Source organism: Equus caballus, chromosome 9 (genome assembly GCF_041296265.1).
Source record: "Equus caballus isolate H_3958 breed thoroughbred chromosome 9, TB-T2T, whole genome shotgun sequence".
Lineage (NCBI taxonomy): Eukaryota > Metazoa > Chordata > Mammalia > Perissodactyla > Equidae > Equus > Equus caballus.
In genome coordinates this window covers 28,952,970-28,980,823 of record NC_091692.1, presented here as the reverse complement: position 1 = coordinate 28,980,823, position 27,854 = coordinate 28,952,970, and the positions used below count along the sequence as shown (strand labels likewise).

At 36.6% G+C, this 27,854-nt stretch overlaps 1 protein-coding gene across 6 annotated transcripts in view; it reads left to right on the top strand.

Moving 5' to 3' along the window:
* Nucleotides 1-27,854, top strand: part of RP1 (RP1 axonemal microtubule associated) — a 439,962-nt gene that overhangs the window by 53,718 nt on the left and 358,390 nt on the right. For all 6 annotated transcript variants that reach the window (XM_070222217.1, XM_070222226.1, XM_023648600.2 and 3 more), the window contains exon 2: nt 6,899-6,994. The gene's annotated coding sequence lies outside the window, so the exon portion shown is untranslated. The remainder of the gene's footprint in view (nt 1-6,898; nt 6,995-27,854) is intronic.

Genomic DNA, 27,854 nt, shown 5'->3' with positions numbered 1-27,854 from the left:
CCAAGATTGGAGAGACAGACAGACAGACACAGGATGTCATGGCTGCCTGGAGCAGAGACTTCACTCCTGGGTAGGAAAACCTGAAATGTAATGGGCAAATTGCTAGAGGCTCAGTGTGGAAAAATCTGAAAGTTAAAAACTCCAGGGAGACCCACAGTTTTGTGAGATTTCCTCCAGGAGCTTGACCAGATTCCTACAGTATCAAAGAAAAAATCCTTTGTGTTTCTGGCAGGGGAAGGGGGAAAAGAATCATCTTGAAATACACCAGAGCACTCTGTTCTTCTGAACAAGGCCTACTCTCAGGGAAAACTAGTTAGCTGCAGCCTAACCTGCTGGGGTACTATCAGATGCTAACTGCCCAGGAGAAAGGGTATACCCAACACCAGTCTACTCTAGCCTTCCTGCCCCACCTAAGGGGGAAGAAAAACAAATGAGAGACTCTTGTGAAGTTCACAGTCCAGAGCCACAGGTTCACTAAAAGAATAAAACCTAATCATAAAACTATAGAACACTTCTCCTCCCATACCTCACCACCACATTACTAAAGGTCTACTTACAGCAGTTACTTTTACCCAGTATATCATATCCAGCTATGCAGAAAAAATTACAAGACATACTAAAAGGCAAAAAACATAATTTGAAGAGGCAGAGCAAGCATCAGAAACAGACATAGCAGGGATGTTGGAATTATCAGACTGAAAAGTTAAAACAGCTATGATTAATATGCTAATGGATCCATTGAATAAAGTAGACAAATGCAAAAATAGGTGTACAATGTAAGCAAAGAGAAGAAAATCCTAAAAAAGAACCAAAAAGAAATGCTAGAGATAAAAAACACTGTAATTGAAATGAAGAATGACTTTGATGGGCTTATTAGCAGATTGGATAAGGCTGAGGGCAGAATCTCTGAGCTAGAGCATCTATCAATAGAATCCTTGAAAACCAAAAAGGAAAGAAGACAAAGATTGAAGAAAACAGAACAGAATATCCAAGGACTGTGGGAAAACTACAAAAGGTGTAACATATATGTAATGGTAGTACCAAAAGGAGAAGAAAGACAGAAAGAAACGGAAGAAATATGTGAAACAATAATGACTAAGAATTTCCCCCAAATTAATGTCAGACACTGAACCACAGATCCAGGAAGATCAGAAAACACCAAGCAGGAGAAATACCAAAACAAAACAAAAAACACACAAAAACTATTATCAGGCATGTCATTTTTAAACTACAGAAAATCAAAGATCAGGGAAAGAATTCAGAGGGGCTGGCCTCATGGCGCAGTGGTTACGTAACGTTCACATGTTCCACTTCAGCAGCCCGGGGTTCGCTGGTTTGGATCCCGAGTGCGGACCTACACACCGCTTAGCACGCCATGCTGTGGCAGGCATCTCACATATAAAGTGGAGGAAGATGGGTATGAATGTTAGCTCAGGGCAAATCTTCCTCAAAAAAACAAAAAAAAGAAAAAAGAAAAGAATCCAGAGAGGACAAAACCCCTCATCTATAAAGGAACAAAGATAAGAATTATATCAAACTTCTCCTCAGAAACCATGCAAGCAAGAAGAGAATGAAGACAAATTTAAAGTATTGAGAGATAAAAAAAAAAAAAAACCCTGCCACCCTAGAATTCTGTACCTTGTGAAATTATCCTTCAGAAATGGAGGAGAAATAAAGACTTTTTCAAATAATATATAGGTCATAGACTTGGACCTACCTAAAGAACAGAAGAGAATTGAAGAAGCAATATGTGAAGGGAAAATAAAAAATTATATTTTTCTTATTCTTTTTTTTTCCTTATTTTAGGAAGATTAGCCCTAAGCTAACATCTGCTGCCAATCCTCCTCTTTTTGCTGAGGAAGACTGGCCTCTTTTTGCTGAGGAAGACATCTGTGCCCGTCTTCCTCTACTTTATATGTGGGATACCTACCACAGCATGGCTTGCCAAGTGGTGCCATGTCAGCACCCGGGATCCGAGCCTGCGAACCCCGGGCCACTAAGCAGAACTTGTGAACTTAACCGCTGTGTCACTGGGTGGACCCCTCTTATTCTTCATTTATCTAAGAGATGACAGTATGTTCAAAATAGTAACACCAACAATGTATTTAATTATGTAAGGTTATGTATATATCTTATATATCTCCTTATATGTAAGTGAAATGAATGACAGCAATGATACAAGGAGTGGAAGGGAGGAAATAGGATTATTTTGTTATTATAAGGTACTCACACTACCTGTGAAGTGGTATAGTATTATGTGAAAGTGGACTTGGATTAGCTGTAAATGTGTAATGCAAACTCTAGGGTAATCACTGATAAGAGTATAAGAAGAAGTATAACCATTATACTAAGAAAGCAAAGAAAATAGAATCATATAAAATTCTTAATTAAAACCACAAAAGACAGAAAAAGAATGCAAGACAAAAATAGGAACAAAGAACAAGGCAACAAACAGAAAACTAACAAATATGGTAAATATTAATTCAGCTATGTTAACAAACACTTTGAACGTCAATGGTCTAAGTGCACCAATTGAAAGACAAAGATTATCAGAGTAGATCAACTTTATGTAGTCTACAACTATACGTTGTCTACAAGAAACTCACTTTAAATATAAAAACGTATATAGATTAAAAGTAAGTGGATAAAGAAAAATATATAATGCTAACACGAATCAAAAGAAAGCAGGAGTAGCTATATTAATTTCAGTCAGAGCAGACTTCAAAGCAAAGAGTTATCAGGTTATAAAGAAGGGCATTTATAGTAATAGAGTGGTCAGTTCTCTAAGAAGACATAACAATCCTCAACATGTATGCGTTAACAGAGTGTCAAACTATGTGAGACAAAAACAAATAGAATTGTGAAGAGAAATAGATGAATACACTACCATTGCTGAAGACTTCAACACCCCTCTATCAGAAACAGATCCAGCAGGCAGAAAGTTAGTAAGGACATAGTTGAATCAACACCATCAATCAATTGAATATAATTGACATCTATAGAGTACGTCATCCAACAATAGCCAAATACACATTCCTCCCAAACTCACGTGGAACATTCACCAAGATATACCACATTCTGGGTCATAAAATGCACTTAACAAATTTCAAAGAATAGAAATCATTCAATGTCTGCCCTGAGATCACAATGGAATTAAACTAGAAATCAATAACAGAAAGATAAACTGGAAAGTCCCCAAATAAGTGGAGATCAAAAAACACACTTCGAAATAACATGCAGGTCAAAGAAGAAATCTCAATAGAAATTTAAAAACATTTTGAACTAAATTAAAATAAAAACACAAGATATCAAAATTTGTGAAACGGAGCTAAAGCAGTGCTTAGAGGGAAATTTTTAGCACTGAATGCACCTGTTTGAAAAGAAGAAAGGTCCAAATCAATCATCTAAGCTTCCACCTTAGGAAACTAGAAAAGGAGAGCAAATTAAATCCAAAGTAAGCAGAAGATAAGAAATAATAAGGCTAGAGGAGAAGTCAAGGAAATTGAAAACAAGAAATCAATAGAGATAATTTAATGAAACCAAAAACTGGCTATTTGAAAAGATCAATAAAATTGATAAGCCTTTAGACAGGTTCATTAAGGGAAAAAAAGAGAGGACACAAATTACTAATATCAGAAATGAAAGAGGGAACATCATTACAGATCCCATGGAAATTAAACTATAATAAAGGAATACTATGAACAACTCTATGCCCACAAATTTGATAATCTAGATGAAATGGACAGAATCCTTTCAAGACAAAATCTGCTGAAACTCACACAAGAAGAAATACACAATCTGAATAGGCCTATATCTATTAAATAAATTTAATCAATAGTTAATAACATTTCAAAACAGAAAACACAAGGCCCAGATAAGTTTGCTGGTGAATTTCATACCAAACCTTTAAGAAAGAAATTATACCAATTCTATACAATCTCTTTCATAGGATAGAAGCAGAGGGAATATTTCCTAACTCATTCTATGGGGCCAGTATTACCCTGTTACCAAAGCCAGATAAAGACATCACAAGAATAGAAAACAACAGACCAATATTTCTGATGAACATAGATGCAAAAATTCTCAACAAAATATTAGTAAATAAAATCCAACAATCTATAAAAGATTTATACACTACAACCACGTGGAATTTATTCCCAGTATGCAAGTCTGGTTTAACATTCAAAAATCAATTAATGTAATCTGTCACATCAATAGGCTAAAAGTGAAAAATCACAAGATCATATCAATAGGTGCAAAAAGAGCATTTGACAAAATCCAACATTCATTCATGTTAAAAACTCGGTAAACTAGGAATAGAGGGGAATTTCCTCAACTTGATTAAGAATATCTACAAAAAAACCAAAGTTAATATACTTAATGGTGAAGAACTTGAAGCTTTCCCACTAAGATCAGGTACAAGGAAAGGAAGTCTCCTTTTGCCACTTTTTTTAAGCATCATACCAGAAATCTTTGCTAATGCAATAAGTCAAGAAAAGGAAAGAAAACATATACAGATTGGAAGGAAGAAGTTAAATTGTCTTTGTTTGCAGTTGACATGATCATCTATGTAGAAAATCTGAAAGAATTTGCAAAAACGAACAAACAAACTCCTGGAACTAATAAGTGATTAAAGCAAGGATGCAGAATATAAGATTAATATACAAAAGTCAATTTCTTTCCTACATATCAGCAATGAACAAGTGGAATTTGAAATTAAAAACACAATACCATTTACATTAGCACCCCAAAAACTAAACTATAAATCTAAAAAATATGTGCAAGATCTACATGAGGAAAACTATAAAATGCTAATGAAAAAATCCAAGAAGAACTAGATAAATGGAGAGATATTCCTCACGCATGGATAGGAAGACTCAATATTGTCAAGATGTCAGTTTTTCCAAACTAGATCCACAGATTTAATGTAGTCCCAATCAAAATCCCAGCAAGTTATTCTGTGAACATCAACAAACTGATTCTAAAATTTACATGGAGAGGCAAAAGGCCCAGAATAGCCAACACAGCATAGAAGAAGAATAAAGTTAGAAGATTGACAGTACTTGATTTCAAGACTTGCTATAAAGTATAGTAATCAAGAGTGTGATATTGGTGAAAGAATAGACAACTAGATAAATGGAACAGAATAGAGAGCCCAGAAATAGACCCCCATAAATATAGTCAACTGATCTTTGACAAATGAGCAAGGACAATACAATGGAGCAAAGATAGTCCTTTAAACAAAAGGTGCTGGAACAAGTGGGCATTCATACAATAAAAATAAAATAAATAAATAAATTAGAAAGAATTTAGACATACACTTTTCACCCTTCACAAAAATTAACTCAAAGTGGATCACTGACCTAAACATAAAACACAAAACTATAAAACTCCAAGAAGGTGACACAGGAGAAAACCTGGATGACTTTCAGTAAGGTCATGACTTTTTAGATACAATGCTAAAGGCATGATCCATGAAAAAAAGAATTGATAAACTGGTCTTCATTAAAATTAAAAACTTCTGCTCTGCAAAAGACAAAATCAAGAGAATTAGAAGACAAGCCTAGGAGAAAATATTTGCAAAAGACACATTTGATAAAGCACTGTTATCCTAAATATACAGAGAACACAAACTCAACAGTAAGAAAATAAACACTCCAATTAAAAACTAGGCCAAAGACCTTAACTTTACCAAGGAAGATATACAGATGGAAAATAAGCATAGATAAAGATTCTCCGTATGATATATCTCCAGGGAAATGCAAACTAAAACAACAAGATACCACTACACATCTATTAAAATGGCCTAAATATGGAACACTGACAACATCAAATGCTGTGAAGGATGTGGAGAAACAAGGACTCTCGTTTATTTGCAGGTGGGAATGCAAAATGGTCCATCCACTTTAGAAGACAGTTTCTTACAAAACTAGACATACTCTTACCACACAATCAACAATTGAGCTCCTCGATATTTACCCAAAGGAGGTGAAAAGATGTGTCCACACAAAAACCTGCAAGTGGGTGTTTATAGGAGCTTTATTCATAATTGCCAAAACTTGGAAGCAAGCAAGATGTCCCTTAATAAATGACTAGATAAATAAACTGTGGTACATGCAGACAATGGAATATTATTCAGCACTAAAAAAAATTGAGCCATTAAGCTATGAAAAGACATGGAGGAACCTTAAATGCATATTACTAAGTGAAAGAAACTAATGTAAAAAGGCTACAAACTATATGATTCCAACTATATGACACTCTGGAAAAGACAATTATATGGACAGTGAAAAAGATCCGCGGTTGCCAGGGTTTTAGTAGGGCAGAGCGGGTTGTGGGGATAGGTGAACAGGCAGAACACAGAATATTCTTAGGGCAGTGAAATACTCTGTAGATGCCACAGTGATGGATACATGCCATTACACATTTGTCGAAACCCATAGAATGTGCAACACCAAGAGTGACTCCTAACGTAAACTATGGACTTTGGGCGATTATGAGAAGTCAATGTAGGTTCATCTTTTGTAACAAATGTACCACTCTGGGGGCAGTTGTTGATAACAGAGGAGGCTATGCATGTGTGCCAGCAGGGTGCACATGGGAAATCGCTGTACCTCCCTTTCAACTTTGCTGTGAACATAAAATTGCTCTAAAAAATTAAAGTCTTAAGAAAAACACCTGAGTTACCTTTTAAAACTCCAAGGATTTCAAATAAATATTCAGATTTTCAGTTTCGCTTCCTAAACTGGAAAAATCTGATAGTGTGGGGCCAGCCTCGGTCATAGCTACATCAGCTTAGCTGAGTAGTAAGTGCCCCCCTTAGAAAGATCTGCTCTTTTCTGTTCAGGCAGTCCTCTATTGGCTTTACTCAGTTCCATTTCCTTCTTGGTTCCTATAGGATTAAGAGGGAGAACCATCCCCTAAGGATTCTTGAACATGTTACCCCAACAAGAACTTGGTCAGAAGGAGCACAGAAGGAACTGTGTTGTCAGAAGTAAGTAAAAGGGAGAGACTGGGTGGAAGCAACTGAAGCGTCCATCAACAGATGAGTAAATAAACAAAATGTTGTAGAAACATACAATGGAATATTATTCAGCCTTTAAAAGGAGGGAAATTCTGACACAACCTGGATAAACTTTGAGAGCATTATGTTAAGTGAAATAAACCAGTTACAAAAAAACCAAATGCCAAATAATTCCGCTTATATGAGGTACCTAGAGTAGTCAAAATCATGAGACAGAAAGTAGAATGGTGGCCAGGGGCGGGGAATGAGGGCAATGGGAAGTTAGTGCTTAATGGCTATGGAGTTTCCAAGAAGCATTGTTTGTTTTTCAGTCTGTTCAGCTTTTTACTTGTTGTTTGCACAGAGTGGCGACTTCCAAGCTCCTTATGTGCAGAACCAGAAACTGGAAATTGGAACCTCCAAGCTCAGGTTTTGAAAGCACTGACCAAATAAAATGAGTTTGCAAGCCTCATTTGGCCCTCAGGCCTTCAATTTGCTCCACAGATAGATGTCCAGTCTTGCTCTCACAGGCTCAGTTACAGGGATACTTCTGAAACCTAGGCCTGATGTGGGGGTGGACGGATCTGCCCAGTTCCCTCCTGGTTGGAGTTCAGAAGTTGAGCCCAGTGCCCGCTCCTGTGTTCCCCATTGCCATGCTCTGACTGTGGGAATGAAGCCCAGGGTGGTCGAAAGATGGACTTGGGGTTATCCCTCAGCTCTGTCGTCACTATCTAGGGTCCTGAGGGGGCACTGTGGAAAATGGAATGAGTGTGGACTTTGGAGTCACATAGAAGAAGAATCTTCTGAAGGTGATGTTCTTAAAATTATGTGTGAAAATGCTTAGCTCAAAGCCAGGTACCTGGGGAGTGCCACTTATAAAGGGACTGTGGTAGTCATCTTTCAGGCTGGGATGGGGATTATATGAGGTCCTATGACAGAGAGCCTCACACACCAGGCATGCGACATAATGCACAAGATCAAGGAAAAGATCCGTTGTTTAATTTTCCCTTTATTATTACTTACCTACCCAAAGTTCTACAGGTGGGTAAGCCTATCCCTAAATAGATGCTGGCACATGAGAGCCTGAATGAATACATTGTATGAATTAGATACATTACTGAATAGAAAACGAATGTAATAATAAATAGTTGACAGTTATTTTTTGTTAACAATTTATGTTCTTAGAAAGGAGGGATGACTTCAATGAATTCATACATATTTATTGAATGCTTACTATATCCTCACAACTATAATGATGTGAGGAATAATAAGATGCTAATACACAGTTGAAAGTTTAGGTGGGGAGAAAAAAGTGATACATATAAAATACTGATAAACAACTAAGGAAATATATAGTGAATCTTCCTATCATATGATATTTTATGGATTTTGTATGCTTTTTGTATATTATGAGTATTTTAGAAATTGTAACAATTGACAACAACCTTTTTTCTGACATAAAAGCAGAATCATTCTTCCAAATTGTATGTTGGGTTACGATAGGACTGTTCAGAAGTGGCACTTTCGATATGATCAGCATTATTATCTATATTTGAGAGAAGAAAATTTCATTATTCTTGAGCTCTTAGGTTACATACAACATGAAATCTAATAAAATATTTAAACTTTTCACTCAGAATTAGGTGTGTACCTTATCCTTATGGTGAGTATCTTTTTTAGTTGCCGGTCTAGTGGTTAAGATTTGGCACTCTCACTGCTGTGGCCTGGGTTCATTTCTAGTCAGGGAACCACACAGTATGTCGGTTGTCATACTGTCGTGGCTGCATGTTGCTGTGACACTGAAAGCTATGCTACCAGTGTTTCAAATACGAGAAGCGTCACCCACGGTGGACAGGTTTCAGCAGAGCTTCCAGACTAGACAGACTAGGAAGAAGGACCTGGCCACCCACTTACGAATAAATTGGGCATGAAAACCTATGAATAGCAGTGGAGCATTGTCTGATACAGCGCTGGAAGGAGAGAGGATGGCGCAAAACAGTGGGCAGGTTCTGCTCTACTGTGCACGGGGTCTGTAGGAGTTGGAATTGACTAGATCATTAAAGTCTTTTTTAATGGACACATAATATTTCATAATGTTGCTATCCCATTAATTTATTAAATCATTCCTCAATTCCTGACTTAGAGTCGTTTCTAGTTGCTCAGAGTTAAATTTTTATACTATTCCAGTTAAAACGTGGCTATTTAAATACTGTAAAACTAGGTACAGTTTATGAAAGAAACATAAATGGCTCATCATTAGAAAATGTATCAACCTTATTATATTAAAAAACTTAAAGAGAAAAATTATATCAACAGAAGGCAAGGAAAGCAAATTATTACATTTTCGAAGCAATTCTAACTCCTTTTTTAAAGAAAAGCTTAAAGTAAAATAGAATCAAAGAAAATTACCTTAGAAAGAAAGAAACAGTTATTAGTTGCAGATGACATGACAATATTCCTAAAATTCAGTAAATTCAACGAAATTGTTAAACTATCAAGAGAATTAATAAGGTGGCTATGTGTAAGAAAAAACACAAAAATAAGTATTACTTTCCTTTTTATTAGCATTGAACCATTAGAAAGTGAAATGAGAAAAATTGTATTTAAGATGTGTCAAAATTAGTCTCTGAAACATCTAAGAATTACTTAAGAGAATTATATATTTTTATTAAAAATATAAAATAAGACTAAAATAAATGGACATGTCATACTTCCTCATGGAAAGACTAAATCACACATAGATGCTGCTGCTTCTCAGATTAATGTACAACTTTAAGGCAAATCAGGTTAGTATCCCAAGGTATTGTTTTGGGAAATAAGTTGATTCTATAATTTATTTGGAAGAAAAAAGTAAGAATTTGAAAAAGAATAATTATGAAGGAGAATTTGCTCTTTAAGATACTAAAATATATAGTTATTTAAATCAAAATAGTTGGGTTATGGTACAAAAATAGATAAACAGATCAGTGGTACATTATGGACAATGCAGAAACAGACATATGTGTATATGTGGGTTTAATATTATGATGATAAAGGTATGATGAAGAAAACAAAGTTACTCACATATTGCACACTGTTATAAAAATTGTAGATGAATTGAGCACCTAAATGTAGGGAAAAAAACTATACTGTATTGTTATTTAGGGTAACTATGTTTAATAGAAAAATATCGTAGGATCACAGTGGCTTAACATAGGAAAGCATCTTGATTATGCAAAGTCTGAAGTGAGTATGGAGACTCTCCAGGGTGGCTCTTTCCAGGTGGTGATTCAGGTATTGAGGCTGCTTCTACCTTGTTCCTACGCAATTTGGAATATTTGGTTTTGTGGTGTGCTACTGAAGGGGAAGAGAGAGCTGGAGGGTCACACAGGAGTATTCGTGGTCACGGGTAGAAATGACATAGATTGTATGTGTCACTTCTGTCCACATCCTATTGGCTAGAACTCATCATATACTTATAACCTATTTCCGAAAGAGGCTGGAAAATGTGGTAGAGAACATGGAAATTCAGTCAGCATTAAATCTCTCCTTCAGTAGGTATTATGGTCAAATACAGATAGACAGTTTTATAAAATCAAGGTTGGAGAGGATTTCATATAATTGTCTAGAAAAGAAAAAGCAATAAAAGGAAAAATAGATTTGACTACAATAAAGTTTAAAGACTTTAAACAGTGAAAGATGCCAAAAACAAAAGGCAAGTGACAGATTAAGAGAAGATATTTGCCACACATATAAATGGCAAAATGTTAAAATTCCTAATGTGCAGAGTTTCTATAAAGAAAAAATAACAAACAAACCAATAGAGAACATAGCAAAGGATATTAAAAATTCAAAGATACAGCTGGTCAGTTACATATGCACAAGGAAATATGTTGCAGTATTGTTGGTAATGGCATAAAAATTGAAGACAATTTAATTTTCAATAGGAGTCTGACTGAATCATGTATGGTGTATCTATACAAGAGAATATCATGTAGTCATTAAAAGAGAACAAAATAGATTGCTACAGGGACATGAACAGTTGTCCTTGATGTATAAGTGGAAAAAATAGGTGTAAGTCACTATGGACAACACAACTATAATTTGGGGAAAAAATTAAAATTGACTTTAAAGATTAATGACATAGATAGATAGATGATAAATAAATAATATAATATGACAAAATAGGGACGAATATTGACAAAACTGTTAACATTGTTTTTCTCTGAAAAGTAGAAGAGGGGAGATTCACTTTGTAATTTATATAGTTTTCTAAGTGGTAACTTTTCTCTTTGAGTTTTTCTGCATTGTTTAACTTAAAAACCATCAATAATATTAATTCATTCATTCATTTATTCATCCACTCATCTAACGACCCATCTATCCATCATTTCATCCATTCAGTCATATCCAAGCAACATTTAATAAGTACCTATTCTCAGACATTGTGTTTGCCGTGCATATTACAATTAAGATTTAGTTTAGCTCAGCTTGGAATAAGAAGGATGCTCAAATGTTTTTTCCTTCCTGGTTGACCATTTATTTAAAAACAAACCAACAAAACATAGAGTCTGGTCTTGGGCTTCTTGAACATACCATCTGGCTTGGCTTCCCTAGCCGCTGGCCTTTGTCTGCCCTGTAGATGACAGATTAGTGGGGGACATCCTTTATAGTAGGAAATGGAGGTCAATAAAATTTGCACCAGGCTTTCCAATTTAGTATCATCCCAGTCAGGACATCCCAAAATAAAATTTGGTTCAAAAATAGATCTAGGAGGAGAAAAAGTCAGGATTGAAAACAAACAATTAATCCTCTTATGTCATTGATTCTGTGAGAAAACAAGATTTAAAAAAAAATCAGTTTCTTGTTCAGGTGCAATGATTTTGCTGTGAGAAGAAAAGCAGAGCAAAAATAGTGCAAAGAGTCCAGTGTGATAAACGACACTTTAGAGCAAAACAGGAAGTTGTTTAAAGGAAGAGAATAATTGACCTCAGAGCCTGAGACATGAATAGATCCTTGGATGGAAAGGTTTTTGCATTTGCAAAATATTGTATTGATGTAATATTGATCAGAACTGAATTGTACACCATGTATTCTTTTGTGGCAATCCATTGGCTTATCTACTGGGTGAAGAGATAAGAGCGTCCACAATGTTGAATGATAAAGCATTCCAAGGTTGCTACATAGGAAAGAGAAACACATGAGTTTCTATTCTAAGACATGCACTTCCATATACACATATTCATGTGTGTGCATGTATGTGTGCATGCACATGTGCATGAGGTTTTGTACTATAGGGCTTTTAATTGGTTTTATGTGCAATTGCACAGATATCCCAAAGCAATCTGAGTTTTTTTCTTGCCATAGTATCAAAAACATAATAGCTTCATCATAGAAATATATATATTTTCCTATTTTTTCCAAACTGTCAGAGAATATATGTTCAAACATTGTATGTATGCTCTTCACATAGCAAAGAGAATTGGATACTTTAAATCTATACTCCGATAATTCAGACAAAATGTCTCCTTAAATGAAGTAAAGGAGAGTATACAGGAGGCTGCTATGAGAGGTTTTAGTTTTATCTCCATCCCATCTTACAGGGGAGGAAACTACTGCTCAATGAGATTCTGTAAGTTGTCGAAGAGAGAGCCAGTAAGTGGCAGAGCTGATCTCAAACCAGATAACACAACCCCAAACACTTGCAAAATGTGCTCTTTATGTAAGATCCAGAAAGCTTATTTATAAGAGTCTGTTGACTTGCTGCCCTCTGTGGTCTTAGATGTCTGTAGTGACCGATCACGTGCAGCTCAAACTCACACGGACAGCAAGGAAATGATTCCTGGATTGAGGACGTAGGGTCCTTGGAAGAGAAGAAGGTTATTTTGTTTTGTTAGTTGTTGTTTTCCTGGCATAGGCCCTTGTCAACACTTTCGGATACATAGAGGCTGTTTCCTCGAAGTCGGTCCCTGAGAAGGCCTTGCCTTTCTAAGTGTGCTGGGGCTGGGAACAGAGCCTTTGCTGGAGGGGAAGGGGAATGGGCAGCTCTGAGGACCTGCCCCGTCCAAGGAGAGAAAGCTGAACAGATGGCAGCTGATACGCAGAGAGCGCTTTGTAGGAACGCTGGCCCGGAGCAGGCTTCCTGAGCTGCGATTCCGAGTCCCTCCCTTGCCAAGGCAGCCCGAGGGAGTCTGCTGACTTGGCCGGAGACCAGCGGGCTGGCCGCCAAAGGGCAGTAAATCAAAGTGAAAAAGAGGTGATATTTTAAAAGCAAACAACATTTTGTTTGTTTGTTTTAGAGGGCAGGGAGAAATAAGTTATTGTAATGGTAAAAGGGTAGGATATATAAAACAACACTGCCATAGAGTTATTTGTTTGTAAAAGCGGTTTCTTTAATGAGTATGTTCTAAGCCAGATTCCCAATATTTCTCTAGATTAAGATGGGGAGTGTGTAATTCTGGTTTTACCTGGAAATTGGTGATCCAGTGTTAGTGAGGTTCTTACCAATTTAAAATGAACCGAATGCTCTAGTTCATACAGGGGTATTAAAATATTTTCTGTGTAAAATTTTTGGCTCCAAAGTCTTTCTCTCTTATCCTAATTCAAGTTCTGTTTCTCCTATCCTTGATGAGCTTTTTCACCCAGACACTCAAACATGGGAAAATGTTTCTAAATTCTCACCCTCTGCAGTCAGGCGAGAACGGCGCTGCAGCCCCAGAGAAAGACTCGCGGGAAGTCAGACGTGCGGCTCAGGAAGCGACATCGCAAGAACATGGATCTGGGGGTGCATTTCCACAGAACCCAGGGGACACTTACACATTCACTTGTTTAATATGATTGTACCTTTAATTGTTTTTACTTATAAGTATAAAATGTTTCAGTAATATAAAAAAATCTATAAAGAATAATATCTTGAACACCCAGGTACTCACCACCTAATTAAGTAACAAAGTGGTACACTTTAATTATAAGGGAAAAATACTAAGTCATCAAAGCATAAACTGAAAGCAATTTGTGCTAGAGGTGAAAGAATGCTAGCTTTATTGTTCCTTTAAACTTACTAGCAACCTTTATTGAGCTCCTGTTTGTGCCAGGCACAGAGGTTGCAGAGATGAAAGATACCCTTGCTGACCCAGACGTGATGGGAGACTCATAAGAAAAAAAAGAAAAAAACACAACATAATACATTCCAGGAAGTGCAATGGCAGATAGAAGCTCTGGGAACTAAAGGACCACAGAGAAGGAGAACCTAATTTGGCGCGGAAGGTGGGAATGGGGATGAGTGGGGCAGTAAGTTTTTCTCAAGGTGATCTGTGAGCTGAATCTGGAAGGAGAGGGCTGAGCCAGGCACCCAGGAAAGGAAGAGGGTGTCAGGCAGGGGAAGCAGCATCTGCAAAGACTCTGAGCAGGGCACAGAGGGCACCTGCTAAGAGTTTGGCTTGCTGGAGTAGGCTGTGCTAAGAGCTGGACTTTCAGGAGGGGATTCAAATGACCACATCACATTTTAGAATGAGCACTCTGCTTAGAGACTAAGGTGGGATTCTTACCTGGAAGTGTCTGCGGTTGGCTGCAGGGGTTCTGTGAAGCTTTCAAAAGTGTACGCAATATGGTAGGAGCACGTGAGTGTGTGAGAGGGTGTGTGCTTGTGTGTTTCCCCCAGGAAGGCCCACCTCTTTCCTTCCACCTGAAAATGTTTCATAACTCTCAAGAAAGGTAAAGATCTCTATTAGGGTAGAAGAAGGTTGCTAGATTGGAAGGTTATTGCAATAACTGAGATGACAAGTCCTGCATAGAGAAAGTTACCCTAGGGATAGAAGGCAAGGACAATTTCAGAGATAATTACGAGCTGGCGTTGACAGGATTTCTTGTCTGATTGGATGTGCAGGGGAAGGGAAAGCAGCAGTCCAGCAGAAGGCTTCTCAAACTTTAAAGTGTGTATGAATCACCTGGCATCCTGTTAAAATATAGATTCAGATTCAGACTAGTAGGTCTGGGGAGGAGCTAGAGAGCCCATATTGCTAACCAGCTCCTGGTGATGATGCAGTGCTGCCTCAGGGACGACATTTTGAGTCGCAAGATGAGTAACATACTCCAGGTCCGTGTTTCTCAACCTCAGTTGTTGACATTTCGAGCTACGTAATTCTTTCTTATGGGGGGCAGGGAGGAGACCTCCTGTGCATTGAAGGATGTTTAGCAGTATCCCTGGCTTCTGGCTACTAGATGACAGTATCAATCCCCCAGTGGAACAACCACCACTGGAACAACCAAAAATATCTCCAGGCATCACCAAGAGGTGCCAGTTGGGGGTAGGATCATGGGAGAAGCGGAGGGAGGCAATCCTTTAGTGGTTCACAGCCCTGCTAAATATTAAAATCATCTGGTTGCTTTAGGACTATCAATGCCTGGCCTCACCCAGACTGATTATAGTCTAAACTCTGGTGAGGGCGGAGGAGGACGCCCAGGCTCTTCAATGGGAAGCTCAGTGGGCAACCAGCTCTTCGGTTTACTGCTGCAGCCAGTGCCTGGTCAGGTGGCAGAGCTGTTCCCTGTGCTGGGGACCTCTCAGAGAGAGGAGCAGTGTGGGTGGGGAGGTGAAGTGAGGGCTAAAGATAAGATTCCAGATTTAAATGTTGATGAACTTGATATGCCTGGGGTCATTTAGAAGGAGATATTCACGTTGATTTTCTTGGTCCCTGACAAGCTGTGTGTCCTTGGGCCAATAAAATATGTTTCTAAGTTTTTATTTTCCTCATCTGTCAACTCTGATAATGGCTACTCTATCTCGAGAGTTGATGAAAAACTAAAATACATTAATGGATGTGGAAGAGGAAAGTAAAAGCCATCTCACACTACTACACACACACACACACACACTCAGCTCAAGGTAGATCTTCAGAATTTTATTTGAAAAATCCTATTTTGAAAGTTTTGGGGAAAAAAATGGGACATTTTATAATACCAGGGCAAGGAATGATTTTTGGGAAGAAAAGAACAACACATGCAAAAAAGCACAAATTATAATTGACAATTTCAAGTAAATTAAAAATTAAAAATTTAGTATATCAAAAGGCACCATCAGCAAAGTGAAAAGACAAACTAAAAATTGGAAAAAAACATTTGCATTGTGTAAATGGACAAATCTTTAGTACAGAAATATGCAATAAACTCCTAAAAGTCAAGAAGAGAAAGACAAACGACCCAAGAATTAGGCAAAACATATAATTAGCCAAGCCACTGAAAAGGGAGTTGGAATGGCTGATAAACATAATTCTCAACCTCCCCAGTTATCAGGCAAACAAATGCCAGTTGGAGCTGCAGTGTATACTATTTCTCACTCACTAGATAGGCAAAAATCTACTGAAATTGTCAGGCAAAAGAAACTCATGCTGCTGGTGTGGGCATACGTTGGTACTACTACTTTCTGAACAACTTGATAATATTGAATAAAAGTGAAAATGCCCAATAATTTATAACACCATAATTCCATTCTTAGGTGAGGTAATACATGCAAAGCTGATCATTGCAGCACTATTTCCAAAAGTGAAAAATTGGAAACGTCCAAAAATTTCCTCAATAGGAGAATGGACAAATAAATTATACTTTTTTATGTGATGGAATATTGTGCCTTTTATGAAAATTAAACTAGAGCTCTAAAGATTAATGTAGATAAATATCAAAGGTGATGGGCAAAATGGTAAGTTATAGAAGTATGCAGAGTATTCTCTGTTTATTTAAAATGTAAAAATCACAAAACAGTACTATATTTTATTTACAATTATATGCATCCTTACTTAAAAAATGCATGCATGGAAATATTAAACACCAAATTCAAGATATTGATTCTCTGCAGGGGAACTAGAGAAGAGATTGGGGGCGATTACACAGGGAGGAGAAGTTGAATAATTTGCCCTCTGCCAACAGCTAGAGAAAGGCAAAGCCCTGATTCCACCCCCGCATCTAGTCCCAGTACCAACCTCAGCTCGGCATCTCTTTGCTTTGTGATGCATCTTGAATTTAAACTATCATCTCCATATTTGAAAGAAGAAGTTTTTCTGGATGAGCTGTTGTGCTCAATCCATTTATGATGATTTAATTGGGAGAAATTACTGGGTTTTGCCAAAGTCTTTTAAATTTTGTGACAAGTTAAAAAATTTAAAATATTTTTAGTGCAGCATATCAGTATTAGCACATGGTGTGAGTGTGTGACTACTACATTTTTTAAACCTATATTTGAAGTATAATATATTGATAAAAATATAATTTCTTCTCATTGATGGTCAAAGATTCAGTACAGTTATGTTTCATAATTTTTAAAAAATTAGCTATTTAAAAAATAGTTTTATAATCTTAAAAAATTTCTCTTTAATGAGATTACATTTTGTGAGCTATATAAAAAAATTTCTTTATGCTGGAGGGAAGAAAGGGATCCATAATTCTTGAGTTTGAGTCCATGATATGGATGTTTGGACCCTAGAAGTGTTTTAAATAGGAGCCAACATTTAAATGGAGCTTCACTATTTTGAAAGTTCTTTTGCATACTTTCCAGCCTTTGAACCCAAGGACCGTGAGGTTGGTAGGCACATATTCTTACTCTCATCAATTTGCAGTTGAGACTAAAGCGCAGCGGTTTTAAGTGATTTGCTCTGATACCCATTGACCTTGCGGGGACTGGAGCCAGAATTCCGATGTAAATGTGTACTTGGGCTCGGTCCGCTAGGACTGGCTACTTCCCCTGTACATAAATCAACAGAGAAGTGAATTACAGTCATCTCTTGGTATCCGCGGAGGACTGGTTCCAGGAACCCCCTTGGATACCAAAGTCTGAGGGTGCTCAAGTCACTTTTATAAAATGGCGGAGTACAATGAATACAGTTGGCCTTCCTCATCCATGAGTTTCGCATGCTCAGATACAGAGGGCCGTCTGTACATACATGAAAGCGCTTGGCTTTTCATCTGTGTACCTTACCACTACCATAATGTTGAGTGCTAAATTATTCTCAAAGAATAATTAATGACTGATTTTTTTATTATGCTTTGGGTGATGACAATACCAGAAGTGGCAGTACAAGAACTAGACTTATACAGCAAAGGCTTCAGAAAACCATTTTTTCCCTCGAACTGATCCCAGTCTCAAGTTATGGGGCACATTAGAGGCAGAGGAATAGTAGGCAGAGTTCAAAGCAGTGGAATTCAGCAATTTTGCCTACAAGTTAAGGGTAGGGGAGGAAGCAGAGTATTAAATGAGGCCTTTTCTAAATCTTTGGGATATTGTGTCTTAACCCTCAAGTCAAGCAGCACATAAAAGGCCTGAAAAATATTAAGCAGTATTCTAAAGGCTGGAGATACATAGGTAATAAGGTAGATCAAGTTGGAAGAGACAGACTGCAAAATAAATAAATTTATATCAGTTAATGATAAGTGCTAAGAAAAAGAAATTAATCATGTGATAGAGCATGATTGTACAAAGTGCTATTTTTTATATAGTGCTCAGGGAAGGTCTAAAGATATTTGACAAAAGACTTGAATGAAAAGAAGTCAAGCTAGGTTTGAAATGCTCATTAGATACCCACACTGAGATTCAGTAGGCAGTTTGACATTCACATCTGGTTGACAGAGATGGGTCTGAGTTGGAAATACAGATTTAGGAGTTGTTGGTAGATAGCAGGTATTGGAAGCTGTGGGACAAGATGAAGTCACCTAGCGAGTGCACAGAGGCTGAGAAAATAACAAGGCCTCCAAGAGAACATGGATCATCTCAAAGGAAGTGCCCCAAAGCTGACTATGATGGAGGGACCAAGCAGGGAGGTGGGAAATACAAGTGGGATGTCAAGGGATGCAAAAGAAAAGCAGTGTTTCAACAAAGAGGGCCTAATTACTGTGTCTTGGCTGCTGTGAAGTCAAGCAAAGTAAGAATTGTGGACTAGCCATTAAGGTAGATAGCTTCAAAGATGGCCCCCACCAATTTCTTCTTCCCCATGTACACATGCTTCTTCTTATATCAGTAGGTAGAGTTTAATTTTCCTCACTTTGAATCAGGGGTGGCCTTATTGACTTACCTTAACAACAGACTGCATGAAAATGAGATTGAGACTTCTGACGTCAGATCCTAAGAAGCCTTGCAGTGTCAGCCTGGATTTCCTGGAGCACTTGCGCTTGGGAAGCCCCTTGTGGAAGCCAGCTGCACTACCATGAGAAGCTGAGGTCACATGCAGAGGCCACATGTAAGCACTCTCATGTACAGTCCCAACTGACCTTCTAGACAATAGCCAGCATCAACTGCCAACCTGGTGAGGGGCCATCTTGGTCATCCAACCTTGTTGAGCCTTCAGATGCTTGCAGCTGATAATGCAACTTCACATGAGAAGGTCTTACATGAGAGCCACCGGATGAGCCCATCAAACCCATGGAGATCATATTGAATTGTTATTTTAAGCCACTAAGTTTTGGGGTATTTTGTTACACAGAGATAGATAACTGGCAAAATATGGCGACCTACAGGTTGCTGACGAGAGCAATCTCAATGGACGAGTAGAGGCCTGAGAGGAGTGGTGGAGACAATAATTATGGACAGCTCTCTCAAGAAACTCTGCTATGAAGGGGACAAAGAAATAGCGTGAGACCTGAAGCAGGATTTGGGGAGTAAGGAGGGGTTTTTGTTTTTTTTAAAGATAGGACACTCCGGAGCATGTTTGATATGATAGAGAAGGAGAAATAGGTGGTTGTAAATGGAATTCAGAAGTGAAAAAGTACAAGGCCTTTGATGGAGTATTTCATTGATAGCAATAGAATAGAGTGAACAGTATGGGTACAGAAGGAAGTGGATTGTTCGTTGGTAGATGGAAGATGAAGGCTCTCCTATCTGATGGTTCCTATTTTCTCCATGAGGCACTGTTAACATCTGATGGAGAAGGGAGTGTGTATTTTTATAAGAGGTCTGAGCTAAGAGGAAAAAACAAAAGGAAGGAAAAACCCCACTCATGCCCCCTGCCATTTTATTTTCATTGTATGAGCTGCTCAGGCACCTAAAATATTAGTGATCATTTTTATGTCAAGAAAAAATATTAGAATTTGAATCAGAGCTAAAATATTTTTTTGAGGAAGATTCGCCCTGAGCTAACACCTGCCACCAATCCTCCTCCTTTTTTTTGCTGAGGAAGATTGGCCCTGAGCTAATATCTGTGCCCATCTTCCTCTACTTTATATGTGGGACACCTGCCGCAGCATGGCTTGATAAGCGGTGCCATGTCCGCACCCGGGATCCGAACTGGCAAACCCTGGGCCGCCAAAGCAGATTGTGCAAACTTAACCGCTGTGCCACTGGGCTGGCCCCAGAGCTCAAATATTTTTTTCTTACAGTTTCACTAAGCTGGGTGTTTAAATTTACTTCCCTATTCTTAAGACTCATTTATTTTCAAATTTCTATGTTCAATGAAAAACATGTAAATACATTGTGAAAATGTGAATGCATGTGAAAACGTGTAAATACAAATTATGTTGTTATTAATTTCTAAAAATGAAGTTTATCAATAAATTGTCACGTGGACGTGCTTGACATTTATGTTCAGTAACCAGAATCCCAGTCCCTACTACTCTTCATTTTGGGAAGAGAAGTGAAAACTATTATAATGAGTTTTAGAATGAGATTTTCATGAGAGTCAATGTGGTGTCCATACTCGTTTACAGACGTGTTTGAAGTGTGTAAAGGAAATATGCATGGATTATCAGTATTTAAAAATTCACGTGTTGGAATGCCACTGCTGAGTCAGCTAAAATATGCTAAAGGTCATTATGTCTTAAGAGTATTATTTTCTCCTTTTTTGTGGGATTTGAGATGTCGAGTTCTGTTTGATCACTTGTAAGACCTGGCCAGAGTATAAAATCATCATGGTAAATAAGAAAATGTTTATGAAACAGAATATATTCATGTCCTTGCAACTTTTTTTTTTAGAAAAGTTTGTTAATAGTAATGAGGAATTTAATATGCTTTATTTGGGAAAGAGGACAAACAGAACAAGTCAATTTTAGATTTCAATTAGTATTCAGAGCGAGGAAGAGTTTTCTGTTTGCAATTCTAGTTAGGGTCAGCAAATAAGGTACGGAGCGAAGGGCTGCAGCTGTGTCCGATCCTAGAGCCCAGCACCCCAGCGGGCATCCTGTTGTGGTTTTTCTTCATTTGGACATATCCACACGGAGGAGGTTTGAGGAAATCAGATTGGACACAAGTGTTCTGAACAGTTTTTACTGCTAGAAGTTCTCAATGTTCTAAAATGTGTTTTTTCTAGAGTTAATGTTTTAGGGGAAATGGGTAGGGTTCTAGTTTTTACCCTGTATGTGATATTGCACAAGACACTGTAAAATGAGGGAGCGGAACTAATCTCCCGTGTCTCTTCCAGTTCTGTGATTGCAATTCTGCATAAATTAAATTCCATACATCATCCAAGTACAAAAACTAACTGCCAAAATTATTCTGGATTTGCCAATATGACTTTAATAAAGTCACACTAAAATATTAAAAACCTAAAGTTGTTCAGCGAATAAAGTATTTGAAATAAAAAAGACAATACCTAGAATGAAGGGAAAAGATATCTTGAAACTTTCATTAGGGTAGCTCCAGTGTTCCATTTTTGAAGGGCATAAAATGATCTCATTTTATTCTCTCACATTATTTTGAATTAGCAAAGTCAAGGAGGGGCCCATTGTGTCTGACAGCCTATGTGCCCGAAAGAGGCATTTAATAAGGTTTCTCTCCGAAAAAAGCAAAGGCCATCGAGGCCCAGCTCTCACCAGACACATGAGTCAATTGTTCAGAATTTAAATTTTACAGACTCCAAAACCTGAGGAAAACACTGATCCTTGAATTGTCCCTGTCTTAACATATGCAACTAGGAGGATTTCCTAGTATGTTACTTAATTATATTTCAGTTTTCTCATCTGAAAAATTATAATAATAGTACCTATTTCATAGGACTATTTTGAAGATAAAGTAAATATGTTTATACTGTAGGTAAAGTTTTTAGTATTAATATTACTTATTATTATTGACCTTTCTCCAGTATTCTTTCCTTCCTCTGTAATGTGTATCATTGCACCATTCTTATACAGGCTTTTGTGTACTCATAAACGATAGTATGTGTGTGCTTTAAAAATTTATATAATTGTTATAATACATATTTTTATAACTTGTTTTCAGTCTGCAAAATGTTTTTAAGATTTACTTATTTTGATATATTTATATCTAGTTTATTGATTTTCACTGATGTGTAACTGAATTTATTACTCATTGCCATATTGATGCACATTTAGACACTTCATTTGTTTTAATTCAGAGAATAATTATCCTATACATTTTTCATTGTACTCTCTAAGGTGTCTGTCTAGAAGAGGATTTGTTGGGTCACAGGAATTGTGCATTATCAAACATAACAGATATTGCCACATTGCTCTCACGTTCATCAAAGTTACAATTCCAACAACAATGCATGTGTGAGTGTTCTATTTTCTCTACCTCTTTGACAGCATTAGTATTGTGCTTGTGCTAATTTGACATGTGTAAATAGACATCCTATGGTTTAAGTTTTGCATTTTCCTTATGAATAGAGAAGCTGTGCATCTTTTCATATTTATTGGCGCTTCATGTTTCTTCTGTGTCTTGCCTTCTTGTATACTTTGCCATTTTTCTATTAGGTTGTCTTTTCCTTTTGATTGGTAGATCTTTATAGACTCATGATAGACAGTTGATTCTCCCTATTCTCAGCGGTTGTGTTCTATGCAGTCATTGTGAACGCTGAGTTAGCAACTACTAAACCACTGCTCCTAGCGGAAATACAGGGTTAAGTTCTTGTGAGCCTTTGGCCACTACATTTTCGTCAAATGATCACTACATAATTTTGTTTTATGGGTGTTTCTGTTAAAGATACCTTATTTAATATATATTGTTGATTCATCGACACTGAGCTCACTACTAACAGCATTACAACTCATGTGTGAATGAAGCTTCTCAAGCACATGGATTTTCTCCATAAAGCACATCACAGCCTTCTTGCACTTAGGAACACTAGACAGCACTTTAGCACTATGCTCGAGGGGGCATTTTAAACAATGAAATCACCAACAAAAATCACAAAAATGGGAAAATGGTGCACTAAATAGATCTCAAAAATGACACATTTACAGTACAAGAGTTGAAACAAGAAGGCACAACGTAGCCTCGTTTGACCTTTGCTGGGAATGTGTGTGTTGGGTGATTCAAAATTTTCTCTTCTCTGTGCACGTCTGTGAATGACTATGAAAGCAGTGCAAGTATTGATTTTGGGGTCACAAATAAACTTTAGCAGGTAGGCAAACTCACAATTAAGGCATCTACAAATAATGAGGATTGACTGTAATTCTTTGTCCATTGTGCACAATTTAAGTATTTTTCCCCAGTCTGTAATTTTTCTTTCAACAATGTTTTTGGTGTCTTTTATTTTAACCTTGTCAATTTTACTAATCTTTCTTTTTTATGGTTTATGGGTTTCATTTTGTTTTAGACATCTTTTCCTACCCTGATGTGAAGGAAATATTCTCATATATTACCTTCTAAAAGTTTTATAATTTTCCTTTCCCATTTAGATCTTTAATCTATTAGGATTTTTTGAGTAAAAGATGAGGTAGGAACTGGATAAACCGTTTCTCAGAACCATTCATTAAATGGAGCTTTGGATTTGGTTCACAGAGCGACTTCTGTTTCATACCAAGTGCCCATATATGTAAAGGCTCTGTTTCTAGGCTGTCAATTCTTTTGTAAGTTTATTTGTGTATTCTTTCATCAGCTCTACACTTTTAAAAATTACTATTGCTTTATAATAAGTTTTAATATTTGGTAGGAAATGTTCCTTCTTCCTTCTCCTACCTTACTCTTCTTCAAAAGTGCATCTTACTTCTTCAAGTGAATTATAATCAACTTCTTTGAAAAGTATGGTTAGTATCGTGATTAGAATAGCATTAGATTTACAGGTCTATTTTGGGGAAATTACCTTTGTTAGGATATTGAGTTTTCCTGACCATAAAAATAGTATTTTTCTTCTTTACTTAAGTCTTCTGCAGTCTGTAGACTATGTTTTTCCGTCAAAAAAGTAATTATAACTTTTCTCAATATAGATCTAACACATTCTTTGTTAGATTTATTTCTAGGTATCTTGTAGGTTGGGTTGTACTTTGAATGAGATTTTAAAAGATGACATTTCTAATAGATTTGTGCAGGTAGGAACTAAATCACTAACTTTTATCCAGCAATCTTGCTGAAGAACTCATCAGTTCTAATATAGTAGTCAGCCACTTATCCGTGGTTAGCCTTTCCACAGTTTCAGTTACCCGTGGTCAACTGCGTCAGAAAATACAAGATGGAAAATTTCAGGTATACACAATTTATAAGTTTGAAATGGCATGCCGTTTTGAGTAGTGTGATGAATTCTTGAGCTAGCCTGCTCCATCCTGCATGAGATGTGAATTATTCCTTTGTCCAAATATCCATGCTATATATGCTACCCACCCATTAATCACTTAGGAGCTGTCTTGGTTATCAGATCGACTGTTGTGGTATCAGTATCACAGTGCTTGTGTCCAAGTCACCCTTGTTTTACTTAATAACGGCCCTAAAGCGCAAGAGTAGTGATGCTGCCAATGTGGATATGCCAAAGAGAGGCTGCAAAGTGCTTCCTTTAAGTGAAAAGGTGAAAGTATTCAACTTAACAAGGAAGGAAAAAAGACCTATAGTAACTTTTATTACACTACATCATTACAATTGTTCTACTTTATTATTAGTTGTTGTTAATCTCTTACTGTGCCTAATATATAAATTAAACTTTATCATAGGTATCTATGTATAGGAAAAAACATAGTATATTTAGGGTTGGGTACTATCTGTGGCTTCAGGTGTCCACTGAGGGTCTTGGAACACATCCTCCAGAGATAAGGGGGAACTACTGTAGTTTGTCTGTATATTCTCTTGGATTTTTATGTAGATAATTATATCACCTATTAATAAAAATAATTTTGTTTCTTCTTCAGCACTTAAAATTATTTCTTTTTCTTGTTTTATTGTGTTGGCTAGTTTTTTTTTTTTTTTTTTACCTTGTTGCAGCTGTGCCCCTGCACTCTATCAGTTCTGTGCCCTCAAATGACCAATTGGAACCAGGTTTATCCTCCATTCATAGTCTGCACTAAGCCTCACTCTTGACTATCACAGAACTCTGGAGGATTGCCTGGGTTCATATCATGGGCAAATTATTCAACTACCTGTGTCTTAGTATCCTGACTGATAAAATAGGCATAATAATAGTATCCTATTGATAAGGCTGTTTTGACGACTAAATAAGTTAGTACTTATAATACTCTTATAGTGGGGGAAATAGGGAATTGTTATTCTATGGGTAAGTTTCAGTTACGCTGGATGAGTAAGTTCTAGAGATCTTCTGTACAACATAGGGCCTAGTTAACAATATTGTGTTGTGCACGTCAAAATTTGTTAAGAGGGCAGATCTCATGTTAAGTATTCTTACCCCACATATACACACACAATAAAAAACAGAGACACAAGAAAACTGGGACATGTTGGATATGTCCATTACCTTGAGGGTGGAGATGGTATCATAGGTGTTTGCATATGTCCAAACTCATCAAATTTTATACATTAAATATGTGCAGCTCTTTGTATATCAACTATATCTCAATAAAGCTATTAGAAAACAGCAACAACGAAACCCTTCTAGTGGTGCCTGACATGTATAAAGAGCTCAGTAGATCTTATCATTTAGTACCACTGCTACTATTACTATGTAGAAATGAGATTGGCCGATGAGCTTCCTTTCTCAGACTGTTCCATTTGTTTTGATATCAAGATTTACAAACGTCAAAAATGGGCTGTTTAGTTTTCATTCTCTTTCTATTTTCTTGAGTGGATTAGCATAAAAATAGAATTTATCTGTTCCTTAAAGTTTGGCAAAACTCACCTTTAAATCTGTTTAGGCCTAGAGATTTTCTGATAGTGATGACTGATTCAATTTTTGTAGTGTTTATGTCTATTCGTATTTTCAATTTCTTTTTGAATTAATTTTGGTACTTCATATTTTCCACTCCATTTAAGTTTTCAAGTTTATTGGCATAAAGTTGTTCAGATTTTTATGATTAAAGTTTTACTGTACCTTTTATGACCTGTTTTTTCACGGAAAGAGTAAAATCTGTTTTATTTGTTTATTTCAAAGATTCAGCTTTTGCTTTTATCTATCCCTCTTCTATTTCTTTAATTTCCTCTCCTTTCCTCATTTGTTGTTATTTATTTCCTTTTACTTTCTTTGGGTTAACTGTGTTCTTTTATTAAATCTTAGCGTTGTATGCTTAGCTCATTAATTTCCATTTTTTCCTAATATGAACACTGAAGCATATACCTTCTTTCTAAATATTAATTTTGTGGCAGCCCATAGAGTACTACATGTATTGAGCTTAAAGAGTCACCAAGGATCATCATAAAAGAAGCATCCTCTTCCCACCATTCCCATCCCTAATTCGCACTCCTCAAACACAACTAGTTTTTAACTTTTTTAAGTTTCTTTTGGTGTTTATCTCTTTATTTCTAATTAACATGGTATATTTTTATTTCTTGATATTTCAGTTTAAATATTATATACTAACTTCCTACTATGAAAGATAAGATTTGCTCCCTCATCCTTCTTCTCTCTCCATCCTCTTAATAGAGTCAATGTTACCATTTTGCATTAAATCAATATTCACTGTTTGCCTACTATGTTGATATATAAGTATTAGTCACAGAAAAGCTATGTGGTATACTGTGATTACATTTCCTGCTTTGCAATCTTTTCCCTTCCTAAAGTTAATAACAGACTTTTGGTTTCTGTTTTCCTTAGTTTTCCATTTTCTTATCATTGTTTCATTCCCAAGGTCTCCTCGATAAGTTTAAATCTCTTCTCACTTTTGTCATCCACATCAAGTATTTGATTGATTTTATCTCTTTCTCAGAGATAACCCTCCTAGAATTCTCTGACTGCTCCTTCCAATCTAGACTTCTTGTGCTCTAGGCCTGCTACAGGGCTCTTGTCCAGGGATTTCTCTTCACTGTCATCCTGGGGAGTCCCTCTGCCTTTCATCCTCCAGTGTCCAAACCACAGATTTCCTTCATCCTGTATTTTCCCCTTTGAAGTAAATTCTTCTGTAGCTTCCTAAGAATGGGTGCATTTTTATTCCTGATTACTTTATGTAATTCTAAAACGTTTCTGAAATATATAAAATTTCTATCTGTCTCTATTATTCTGGATATTCACCATAATGTGCCTTGGTGTGGGTCTTTTTCTTTCATTGTCGTGGGACAATAATAAGACTATTCAATTTGGAAACTCATGTTGTTCAGTAGTAGGAAAATTTCTACAATTATTTCTATGATAAAACTGTTACTTTTACTTTCTCCTGAATTTATCTTCTTTTTTTCCCACATTTTTATCCTTTCTCTCTTATTTTCCATCATCGTGGAAAATACATATGTGTACATATATAATATGTACACACATGAATATAGCTTTATATTTATATATGACATATATGTATTTGTGTGTATATATCACTTTCATCCTTACTTAAATCTAAATATTTAGTAATTTTTCTTCTGATTTCTCCTTTGATCCATGAATTTTTTAGAAGTGTGTTGCATAGTTTCTAAAGTACATGTGTGTGTTTGGGGGAGGCATTGGCAATCTTTTTGTTATCGATATTAATATTACTGAATTTTGATCAGATAATGTGATCAGTATGTAATTTTTAAAATATTTATTAAATTTCCTTTTGACCTAATGTGGTTTAAGTTTCCTAATATCTCATGTGTACT